We start from the raw sequence: 13,191 nt of genomic DNA on the forward strand, positions 1-13,191 counted from the left end.
ACCAGTGAGAATCCCACCACAGTTTTCCATCCGTTGGTGACCTACCTCCATCCAGCATTACCTCAGTGCCCTTTGCTTGGGGCTATGGTTAAAAGACCTCCCAGAAGCTCCAGCTGTTGGTACAGAAGGCAACAGTTGTCTAGTTAATAACCGTCACCGTCTGACGTGACTGGGGTGGCTCCTGAATTCTAAAAAGCCCATTAGGCTTTATGCTGGTGGTCCCCCAAGCCCTTTAATCAGGCTCTGAGTCACTAGCATTTTCAAAAGGTGTATTGAGCCCCAGTGATATTTCACAACTTTTGGGTCTCCCAAAAGGCAAAGCGATAAGACAGGTGAAAAAGTAAAAAGGTGGAAAACACTCATGAAAAAAGAAGTCACAGAAAGTTCTTATGCTTTGAACAAAAGATGAAGGAAAAGTCCCTGATGGGGAAATCCCTAGTTCTTCCTAAAAAGAAATGCTATGAGCTAATGACCAGAGAGTCTGTAAGTCAAGTTGCTTCTTCTCCTCAGTCTTGGAGTGACATCCCAATAATGAAGATGGATTGGAATATTTGTTACTCTTTTCTTTCAGTGCTATTGGCCAAGGAGCCACAAGAGTTGAATCCACATTAATTTTACAAATATAAGATAAGGAATACTCTAGGACTAAACTGATGGATGAGTGAGTACAAATTCACTGAACATTGTTTCTATGGAGTAGTTCAATTGAAAGGAGACATTGCAGTTTTAGTTTTAGTTTCAGTGGACTTTCTGCATGGGAGTCAAGAAAACTAATGGGATCTGAGACTTAATTAAGAAAAGCCTAGGTCTAGAAATTGAGAGAGAAGAGTCCTAGTGAACATTTCCCTATTTAGAAATTCATCTGGAGTGTTTTATTCAATTCAGTTCAGGGACATGGATTAGGGAAAATATTGATGAAGTAGAGAGGACAGCAGAATAGCTAATGGCTTAGAGTTGTCCTATGAGGATTGGTTGAAACATAGTCATTGGAAGATTTTGAAGGGACAGTAATTCTCTTCAATTATTTCAAAGGCTCTTATGGGGAAGGGGACTTGGATTACTTGTCTGGTTCCAGAGGATAGAGATCAATGGGTGTACATTGAGAAAGGCTAATTTATTCTTAATCCAGAAAAAAACTTTCTTTATAACTAGACCTATCCAAGAATGAATTAGAATGCATTGAGAGTTAATGGCTTCTTCATTATTGCTGTCCATATCACCGACACCACTATCATCACCATCACCACCAATTTTAATCATTAATCCTATCAATATCACTTCTTCTTTATTTAATATTTTGTTTTTCCCAACTACATGTAAAGATAAAATTTAACTTTATTTTTTCAAATTTTAAGTTTCAAATTCTCTCCTCCCTCCCTTCTCCATTGAGAAAGTAAGCAATTTGATACAGGTTATACTTATGTAGTCATGTAAAATGCATTTCCATTTAGTCATGCTGTAAAAGAAAACACAGACCAAAACCACCACCAACAAAAATAAAGTAAAGAGAAAATATCTTTGATTTGCATTCAGGTTCCATTGGTTCTTTCTCTAGACATGAATAATACCTTTTATCGTGAATCCTTTAGAATTGCTTGGATCAGTTTATTGCTGAGAATAGCTAAGTCCTTCAGAATTGTCTTAGATCACTTTATTGCTGAGAACAACTAAGTTACTCATAGCAGATCATCATTATCATGTAAGTCTTTCAAATATCAACCTCAATCCTACCATCATCATCATAGCTCTCTACGTCACTGTCACCACCACCATTATTTTTACCACCACCATCACTTTCTCTGGGCATATAGCAATCAAATAAATAGGATTTTTTGCTTCTATAATTATCTAGTCTACCAATAAAAATGGTACAAGCTCTGGCTTCTGAGAATGAAGGCCTTAAAGAAAATCTCATTGTGTTGGAGTCCCAAAAAGTCTCCGATTTTTGAGGAGTACAACAGCTAGTGTATGCAGTTGCTGCTTGAAGAGGTTCCAGTTTATTGAAAGAATTGCACTTCCTTCCTTTACAGTTTGCACAACTAGATCAAATTCTGCTAAGTCTTGCCAAATACACAACACAGCACCATTATGGGCTGATATTGTGATATTGCTGAGGGTGCCCAAAAATGTTTGCCCCAAAAGAAAAATGAACAGAAGACACATGTATTTATTTCCCCTACTTCTTTGCTAAGCATCTGGGACTTTGCTGTCTGGGCTGTTTGTTGCAATATCATTCAGCAAAAACAAAATCTGCCACTAATGAGCCCCATGTGTCTTTATTTTCAACATAACAAATGCAAAAAATAAAGGCCTATTTCTCCTTTCTTTGGGGCTAAAGGCAAGTACTTATTTTGAACTTTGGAGAGAAATTATGAACCACCTCTGAAAGGTCAGTCTTTTACTAGTGGAATGAGGTGATCAATTCTTCCACCCCAACACAGCAAAACTTCCAAATATTAAATAGGAATGATGCTCCCTTCTCCCTCCAAATACACATTCATTAAAACCTAAGCGTCTTGAAGACAGAGTATGTTTCTGTTTTTGTCTTTGTTTCCTAGCAGTGCCCTACACTTATTAGGAGCTTATGATCTCACCACTTAACTGAAACATCTCCCCAAGGTTACAGAAGATGTATAGTTACTAAAATCCATGGTCTGTTCTCAGTTCTTATCTTTGTGACTTCTCTTGAACTTCTGGACATTCTCTCCTCTTGAATATATCTTCTCTCCTCACCTTCCATAATATTATTCTCTCTTGATTCTCCCACCTCCCTGATCATTCTTGCTCAACATAACTTTATTGGATCATCATTCATCTCCCACTCTCTGAACACATATATCTTTCGAGACTTTCCCAGCTACAACAGGGGGTCCTCAGAAAAACTGAGGTCTGGGAATTCTTTTTTGTTTTCTTTTCTTTTTTGGCAAGACAATTGCAGTTAAGTGACTTGCCCATAGTCACACAGTTTTCAAACATCTGAGGCTGGATTTGAATTCAGGTCCTCCTGACTCCAGAACTGGTACTCTGTTCACTGCACCATCTCACTGCCCTGAAAGATGTTCATTTTAAAAGACCAAGATCACCCATGGCATCCTGAACCATCATCAGGCATGCTGACTTTGGTCTTGCCATTGAGCCCCAATGACTCTGAAGGGGAGAATGAAGTTGATGCCTTTGCCCAATTCTGTCTCACTTAAATCCAATTCACCCAGAAGTCAAACATCACCTATCTGTCATTGGTCCTCTTAGAAAATGGAGGATCAACAATATTAACAAACAACAAGGTTCTCTGTCCTAGATCCATAAGCCCCCAAGGGATGTGGATGTTTTCTGAAGATCCATGACTATGGATAGGGAAAATGTCCTTTATTTTTATTAAACTCTAACTTAAATTTAGCATTGTCTCCACTTACAGAATTATGAATCAAGGTGGGGGGAAGCCTTCATTCTGCAATGGAGTCAATAAACTTCACCAATCTGTCAAGGGAATCCAGGAGAGCAAAAAATTAGCAACTTCTTCTCTTTTGGCTCTCTTTCTTGGTGATCTCATCAATTCCTATGGATTAAATTATCTTCTCAATTCATATGACTCCCAAATCTAAGTATTCAATCATATTAATTCCAATCTTCCATTTCTGACTGCCCCCAATCAGATGCCCCATCTCAAACTCAACATGACCACAAAAAAACCCGATAATCTCCAGTCACATTCTCCCTTCTGCTTCAAATGCCTTTTGTTCTGTTAAGAATACCACTATCTTCCTGGTGAGCCAGATTTGTAAGCTAGGAATCATAACTGACTTTTTAAAAAAATCCAACGAATCTTTGTTTTAATTTAATGTCATTTAAAAAAAATCCAACAAGTTTTTGTTTCACTTAATGTCGTAACTAACTCTCTGTTCACTCTGGTTATCTGTTCATCTCCCCTGCTGGACCTCCTTCTTACTTAGACTAGAGCCCTATGGATCAGATCTCCAAAGATTCTACTTATAAGATTAGTCTACACAGTTTTGGAACTCTGTCCTAGATGTCAAGAATTGTCTTGTAAATATGTGCAAACTTAAGTGATCCTCTATATTTAATCAGCCCCAGCCCATGCTTCAGGTCCATCCACTCCAAACATCTTGCTAATTGCCCTGCCAACAGCATATAACCTTCCCTCCTACTCCTCTTCCAACTCTTGCTTTGGGAACAGTAAATAAATGACTACTTCCCCACAATATCCTCACCATGTCCCTACTCTCTGATGATCTCCACCTCATTGGAAATTTGGACTCGATCCCTGGGTACCCCTCCCACAGTTGAACTTTTGCTGGGGCCCAAGCCTCCCTGCCAGTTCCAGGAAGTCCTCTCACCTACAAGTAACCTCCCCTCTTTCTCCCTCCTCCTTTCCAGAACTTTGGCATATGTAATCTTACCCATTAGAATGTAAGCTTCTTGAATGCAGAGTCTGAGGCTTTCTTATTTTCTTGCATTTCTATCCCAGTGCCTTTCTCTATCTCTCTATATCTGTCTGTCTCCCTGTTCGTTTCTGTCTCTATATTTCTCTATCTCTTTCTGTTTCTCTCTGCCTCTGTCTTTGCTTCTAGAAATAGTCTAACAATTAAGTGCCCTATCGTTCCACTCAATATCCCAGTGATTTCCAAGCCCTTTCCTGATCACACCAATTTATGCATTATTTCTACACTCTTAAACATTCATTTTCTCTCAAGCACCCCACCACCATCACCAATAGAATGCAAGATCCAGGAGGGCAGAAATGATTCAATACAGTGAAGACATTTAACATTTGCTTTTCACTCATCATTTTAGCCACTCACTCATTTGTACCTCAGCTTTCTTAGCTAATATCAAATCAACTGCTCTATCTCTTCTGCTCTATCTTCTTCTGGTCTCGGATTCAGGAAAGCCTGAGTTCATATGCCGTCCCCAACTCTTAAAACTTGTGTGACAAAGACCCAACTTCTTAACTATTCCCCTACAGCACGACCCAAAAATTTTAGAATAGTTGTAAGCAAACCATACTAAGATTTGGGGACTACCCCATGTGAATGAAGTGGAATCTTCTCTCCAGTGAAAATGAAGTCAGCCGTTATCATTTCTCTGAATCTCAATTTTCTCCTTTTCAAAAGGAAATAATTTTTGCAATATCTTTTTCTGGGGAGTTGTTGTGAAGCGCAAATCAGACAACTTATGTGAAGTGTTTTTCAAGCTTTAATGTCCATTCTATATGTCAATTATCATTATAGAGTCCTTCTCCTTTTCTCCCCTCATAACAGTCAGTGTCTTAATCCAGTGCCTTTGCATTGGCGTTAAGGGGGAACGGCTAAGGACCTCGCAAAGTGCAATATCTCCATAAACCACCAAGCGGCGCTCTAAACTTGAGCTGTTCCGGCTGACTTCCATTGTAGAACTAAGCAGTTCTAATGATTGATCCCGCCTTAAGTAATCAGCTCATTACCAAAATAATGCAAATGGGCAATCTCCATGGTCCCTGCATCTACAGGTGGGCCAACTTCCATGGTCCCTGCGTCCTTAGCTTCCCATTTTCAGTTACTTCTGTATTCCTGTTTTATCTCCGGGTCTAAAAATGTCAACAATAATTCATAATTTTTCAAATACTTTTAGCCCCATTCCCACAGAATCATTCTCAGACCCAACTTCATATGACCTTGAAAGTATTCTCTATTCACCTACATCACGTCCCCCAATTTTAATATAGTTACAAGCAAACTGTCCTAGGATCTATATAAATTAAGTGAAATCTTTACTCCAGTGAAAATGAAATGCGCAATAATTGGTTCTCTAAGTGAGGGATGGAATCTCAACCTCTCCCTCTGATCCTCCTCAACCCTCTTCTGCGCCTGTCTCTGAACTGTCTCACTGACAGGCTTTTTTGATTAGGAAAACATTTTCATCATCCCATTTTCAAGGTCTCAATTGGGAGAAGGGTGGGCAGATACTCTAAACCCACCATATTTGCCTTTCACCATCTGCTAATGTCAGAACAGCTTCCTTCTCAAATTCCTGAGAAGCCCCTATTCGAGTCCTTGGCTTGAATAGCAACTTCATTTTCACTGTCCCTTCCCAATGCTACTATAAGCCTGACCATCAAGTCTCATCAGCGGCTGAATTAATTTCAGGTGGCAGTCAGAAGCCCCAAAAGAAGGAGAAACATCTCCATAGAATGATAGAAAGCCCTGAGCCATTCCTTTTAAAAATTCCTTTGTCCCACTTGTTGTGTAGAACCTCCCTCACTCCTGTTATGATAATTCCCTAAGGCCATTCAGTCCAATGCTCCCCCCCTTGGACCTTCAAGATGTAAATAATTCAGGGAATAAACACCGTAGTTCCTGCAAGACTGGGCAATTCTTACCAGGTCTGTCCTTACAAATCTCTAGCTGAGAAGGAATCATAAGATTTGTCCTTATAGAATCCCATAAGTCAGAAAGTAAACCTATTATAATTGTCTACCCTCATACAGAGTATCCCAGAAGTTTTAATGCAGTCGTAAGCTTTAATAGGCTGCTGTTGAATATAATTTTCCCCATGAAATGGCATCTCTTTGATTTTTTAAATCATAAAGTTTATGTACAAGTATATAAATTGGCTATACAGTGATGTTGCTATTGCTGTTTTAAATTTGGACTTTTGCATCATTGGTAATTTCCTAATACAGAAAATTCCCTCAACTGATGCCAATCAGAAACTCATCTAGAAATGTAATCTTAGGGAGCTCCTGGGCATGGTAATCTAGTTGGTAAATTGAAGGCTTTTGGGACTCCCAGACTTCTATCTATTATGCTAGGCTGTCTGGCTTTGGTATATAGTCAAAGTGAAGAAAGAATACCAATTTTCTGTCACAGTCAGGTTTCCTGCAAGGCAGGGTGGAGGGGGAGGCAGAATGAGAGAGGAACCGAGCCAAGTAACATGCTACTATGAGAGGGAATTGGCTTATCTTTTGTTTTTAAAGCCATTTAATTGTCATGTGATAGAGCCACATCTCTGAATTTCAGCTTATGACTCTACCAGATAGTACTATTTGGAAATCTTGAACCCACAAATATATACAGAAACAGTCAGAGTGAGTATTTTTACATTTTAATGTATGTTTGTATATAGGGTCAAAGGCATTTTCTGGTTGGGCCCTCCTGGTTGGAGGAGGGAGATGGGGCTTTTTTCTGTGTGGTCCAGGGGCCCTCTTTACAGGAAGAGGCTCCTTCTGGCCACACAGTTCTACCAGGGATCTTCTCCCCCCCACTTCTAGTCCAGCCCTGTTTATAAATATACAGGCACACATCCACAAACACATATACCCTTTAAATGTCTAGAGTGTTTCTGTATCCACAGAGATAAATACAGAAAGAAAAAGGGTAAAAAAAAGACAGATGGGCACGAGGAAAGTATTTTTAATTTTTAGGGGAAAAAATTGCCTGCTTTGGAGAAAGAAAACCAGCTTCTAAGGGAAAGGAAACCTGTACTTAGCTACAAATGCTCAAGATTAATTATTGTTGTACATGAAATCCAAATGAGCTGACCCATAATTACTGGATAAGTGCAGTCCAGAGGATAAATGTCCACTCTGTCCACAAAGAGACAGGTATCCCCACCAAGTTCAAAAGCCTCTAGAATTTACCACACCTATTAAGGTCTTCTAGGATGATGAGGGGTATGAGTATTTCTGAAAGAACTAAGAGTTAGCCAATAAAACCTCAGGCTAATTAAGAGAAACCACAGGCCTAACCAGCTGCAGGGCCACTGAGGTAACCAATCACTGAGCCAGTTACCCATTCTGTAAAAGCAGACCTCAGGGTTCCATTGCTGGAAATCAGCTCTAAAGGATGGACTATGGAAACAATTCCTCTGCATTTCTAGACATCGTGGTAGAGCAGCAGTGGATGATCATTCTGTCTTTTTGCAATGATTGTTTGTAGTCTCTAGGACAGGTTGCTTCCAAATAGATGAAGGCCAGAAGAAACTTCATAAGTTATCAGAACCTTAAAATGATTCTTACCCAATTGCTATATGAGGAAAAAGAACAGAAGAAAATAGAAGTCTTTTTAATCAATGTGTGTTTGTTCATCGAAGTTGATTTGATCAGATCAGAGAGGAAAGCTTTGCCCCAGGAATCCCTTTTGGTTACAAATTAAAATATCCCTTACTTACATATTTAATTAAAGAGTTGGTCAATTTATAGCTATATTATAGTTATTTATAATCAAACATAGATATATTTATATCGACTCACATACATATCTAACTATATTATATCATACAGGAGTTTATGCTATATAACATGTAACATTAGGAGCAGAGTCATAACTAGGAGTTTTTGCACCTGAGACAAGACAAAAAAAAAGTGTCCTTAGCTAATCAATTGAGGTAGAGGCGAGAGAACCTGGAATATTGCTCTGAGAGGTGAGGATCAGAGGGAGAAACTTGCCCCTGGATGTAATTTGATAGTTTCCAATCCAGTATGCGTTAAATATTTTCTTTGTGCATGCTACAGCACATAGGATGGAAAGGAATTAGGCACCCAAAAACAAAGCAAAAATATCTCTACCCTCAAAGATTTTACAGTCTACTGAAGATATGACATTTAAATAGATAAATAAAGTGAAATTTGAGAAAGGAGTAAAGGCTAACTGATACCAGTAAAGGTCTCCTATAAGAAGTATCAAATAAACTCATTCTAGATCAGAACTGGGATTTTTCTAAGGCAGAATTGAGGAGGGTACATCCCAAGCATGACCAATAGCTTGTGAAAAGGCAAAGTTATAGGAAAGCAGTGAAGTGGCCAATTCAGGCCACAGTAAATAGAGATTTGGCTGGAATATAAAGTATGCAAAGGGGAGTAGTGTGAAACAAGCCTGAGAAATGATGTGAAGTCAGATTGAAAAGCTCTTCAAAACATCATTCTGAAGAGTTTCAGTGACTCCTAGAAGCCATCATGAACCATTGAAGATCCTTGCAAACCGAGACGCTTGTTTTAGGAGGTTTATTTCTGGTGAAGGATCAATTGGAAATGAGACAAAGGAGAAGAGTCTAATGAAAAAGCTACTGGAATAGCCAAGATGAGAGATGAGGAAGACCTGAACCACAGTAGTGGCCATATGAGTATAGAGAAGGGGACTGATGGAAGGGATATTAGGGAGGTAGAATCAACTGTTGGCAAATGAAGAAGAATGAAAGGCTAATGATACCTAAGAATTTCTAAGGCAGAGTGCCTGAAAGATGCTGTGCTCCCAAACAGTAGGAACATTGAGAAGAATAATTGTCATAGACCAATATCTTACACCATTTATCAAGATGTGGTCACAATGGTTATATAATCTAGATATAAAGAGAAACATTAGAAGAAAGTTTGAAGAGCATGGAACATTATTTGATTTTGGATACGTGAACAATTTATGAATAAACAAGGTGTAAAATGGATAATTTTGATTATGTTCAATTTAAAAAAGTTTGTACAAAAAATCCAAATGTACCCTAAATCAGAAGGAAAGAAGAAAATGGGGGAGTTATAGACCATTTTTCCAATAAAGGTCTCATATCTCAAACATATAAAGAACTTTGTAAAATCTATAAGAATATGAATCATTGCCCAGTTGACAAATAATCCAGTGGATATTCTGGCAATTTTCTGTTGAAGAAATCAAAATAATTTATAGTTATATGAAAAAAATACTCTAAATAGTCATTCATTAGAAAAATGTAAATTAAAGTAGCCATAAGATGTCATTTTATATTTATCAGCTTGGCTAAAATGATAGAGGGGAAAAAGACAAATGGTGGAGGGATGTGGAAAAATTAGGACACGAATTCATTGTTGGTGGAATTGTGAATTGACCAATCATTTTGAAGCATAATCTGGAATTATACCCAAAGTGTTATAAAACTACTTATCCCTTTGATCCATTAATGTCACTACTAGGTCTATTTCCATAGATAGGGAAAAAGGAAAAAGAACCCATATGTTCTAAAATATTTACAGTAGCTCTCCTTGTGATGGCAAAGAACTAGAAACTGGATACTCATCAGTTGGGGAATGGCTGAACAAGTCGGGGCAGATGATTGCGATGGAATACTGATGTGCTATAAGAAATAATGACATTATTGATTTTAGAAAAAAAAACATGAATAAACGCATAAAATGAGGAAGAGCAAAATGAGCAGAATCAAAGGAACATTCTGTTTTAATAACTTTGAGCCACAAGTCATTCTTCGAGTATGAAGGACAAATAATAACAACATACAAAGGATACATATCTATATCCAGAGAAAGAACTGATGAAGAGAAGCATATATATACAATGATTTTATAAAAGCACACACATGCATACACATACATCTGTGTCTAATAGTAAGCGTGGGGGTGAAGGAGAGGGAAGAAAAAAGGGGAAAAAAGAAATATAGATAATAAATTTATTACCTATCTAAAAGGAATAACAAATTATACATAATAGACTATTATGTTTTGGAAATGTTTGTTTTATTTCATACAGTTCATAAATTTAAAAAATAGTGAATTTTGGTGGGGAGACAATATCATCAATTGAGTTTGAGATGTCTATGGGACATTCAATTGTAGAAGTTCAATAGGCACTTTGGCACAGCACAGATTGAGGGTAGTTTTATAGATCTGAGAATTATTATCAAAAAAAATGATCATTGAACACAGGGAAATAAATGAAATTGTCAGGAGATGGAGAATAGAGACAGAAGAAAAGAGATCCAGAACAGAGCCTTGGGGGGGCATCCATTTTATGTAGAGGGGTGAGAAATGGATAATGATCAATCAAAGGAGATCAAGAAAGAACAGTTAGGGAGGAAGGAATGAATAATTCTTCAAATTTGTTCTCTTTTTTATACTTTGAAGGCTCCTCAAAGCAAATTACAATTGACATAAATAATAATTACAAATATTATGATTATATGTTATATCATACGACTTTATATACCACAATGTTATACAGTTCTGTCTATATGTGTGTACATGTGTACATACATACATACATATATACACATATACATGTACATATACGTGTGTACTTACTTTTAATTTTGCTAAGTGGTTTATATATATTACAATTAATCAGTTGATACTTAAAATATACATACTGGGTATTACCTTCCCTCTTTACAGATGGAGAAAAGGAGGCTAAGATGAATTACGACTTTCCAAGTGTCAAATGGAAAATGCTTTACTATAGATCATCACAACCATGAAAATATTGAATTGATTTTATTTAAGAGTGCAGAAGAAGGGGAAACCATCCAAAAGGGATTAAAATTTTTCTGCATTCTGAATTTCTATGACTTCATTCTTTTTGTGTTTTAAAAGAATGCAGGAATAATATTTCAGCTAGGTGACACAGTGGATAAGTGAGTATTAGACTTGAAGTCAGGACGGCCTGAATTTAAATCTTGCCTCAGACACTACCTGGGTGATCTTGGGCAAATCAGGGACGGTTAGCATTCACCTCGTAGAGCCATTATGAAGATCAAATGAGATAACACATGTGAGTGCTTTGCAATTCTTAAAGTGTCTGTGTTATCATCATCACTTTTTTAAAAAGGAAAAGATTTTTTAACATGATCCAGAGATGACTAAATTGATTAACTCAGCATGTGCTTTGAGAGGATTATATATCTGAAACTGCTCTCTCCACTGTTACCCAGTGACCTGTTAATTGCCAAATCGAATGACCTTTTCTCAATCCTCATTCTTCTTGATCTCCCTGAAGCATTTGACACCGTCCTCTTAGATATTTTCTTATCTATGTTTACATGGTACTACTTGCTCCTGGTTTTCCTCTTACCTGTCTGATTTCTTCATGCTCCTTTGCTGGATCTTGATCCTTGCTGTTTCCCAAGTGTCTATCATGGGCCCTCTTCTTTTTCTCTCTATGCTATCTCTTTTGAATATTTCATCAGTTCCCACTTATCATTTTCTTGCAGATGATTCCAATATCTCTATCTTTATTTAATCCTAGTCTCTCTTTGAACTCATTTAATTTTGAAACGAAGGGACCACAGGTATATTAAATCCAATATATCCAAAATATTGCTCATTATCTCTTCCTCCTTTAATGCTTCCTGTTCTTTAAATTATCTTATGATTATTGAGGCTGACACCATTCTCCCAGTGTCCAAAGTCTATCTGTCTGAATCTCTCCCTCTGTCTGTTTGTCTCTGTCTCTCTCTTTTTCCCTTTTCTCTCTCTCTCTCTCTCTCTCTCAATCTCTTTCTCTCTGTGTGTCTATTTCTCTCTCTGTGTGTATCTCTCTATCTCTGTGTGTCTTTCTGTCTATCTCTCTCTGTCTCTCTCTCCTCCCCATATCCAAATCTTATCAATTCTATCTTCACAACATCATCCACACATCTCCCCTTCTGTCTTCTCCCATAACTGCCACCCTAGTTCAGGGCCTCATTATCTCTTGCTTGACCTATTGCAATAACCTTTAAACTGGTTTTCTTGTTTCTTGTCTATCCCCACTTCAATCTATTCTCCACTCAGCAGCTAAAATGATTTTTTCCTAACGGGTAGTTCTGACCATATCATCCTGTGCTCAATAAACTTCAGTGGTTCATTATTATGACCTCCAGGATCAAATATAAATCCTCTATTTAAGCTTTTAAAACATTTTTAACTTCTGGTCCTTTTCATACCTTCCTAGTCTTCTCATAGTTTAGTCCCTTTCATGTACTTTATAGTAGCCCAACTCAGAGCCTGTCACATAATAAGTGCTTAATAAATGTCTTGATTAATTGATATATTTAAAACTCACTTTTAAAGCCACCTAGCTCTGTATGTGTGTGTGTGTGTGTGTGTGTGTGTGTGTGTAACCCTAATCCTAATACACACACACACACAGGGAGACGGAGAAATTTCATATGCCACAAATGAGGTCATACTTCATAGTAAAAAGAAAGTTCTCCTTGGAACCAAGATGTAAGTTTAGTCTCATCTCTGACACACACTCTGTCACTGTCTGCTGAGACCTCAGTTTCCTCATCTGCAAATGATGTTAATAGTTTCACAACAGCCTAATAAAGTTGCTGGGAAGAGAATGCTTTGTTAACTATAATGGGGATCTGGTAATATTATCATGAAAAATCTGCCTTTTCCATATCAACAATCTACCCTGTTAATCACCTAAGGCATATCAATAGAAGGAAAAAGTAGAC

The sequence above is a fragment of the Sarcophilus harrisii genome, chromosome 6 (genome assembly GCF_902635505.1).
Source record: "Sarcophilus harrisii chromosome 6, mSarHar1.11, whole genome shotgun sequence".
Classification (NCBI taxonomy): domain Eukaryota; kingdom Metazoa; phylum Chordata; class Mammalia; order Dasyuromorphia; family Dasyuridae; genus Sarcophilus; species Sarcophilus harrisii.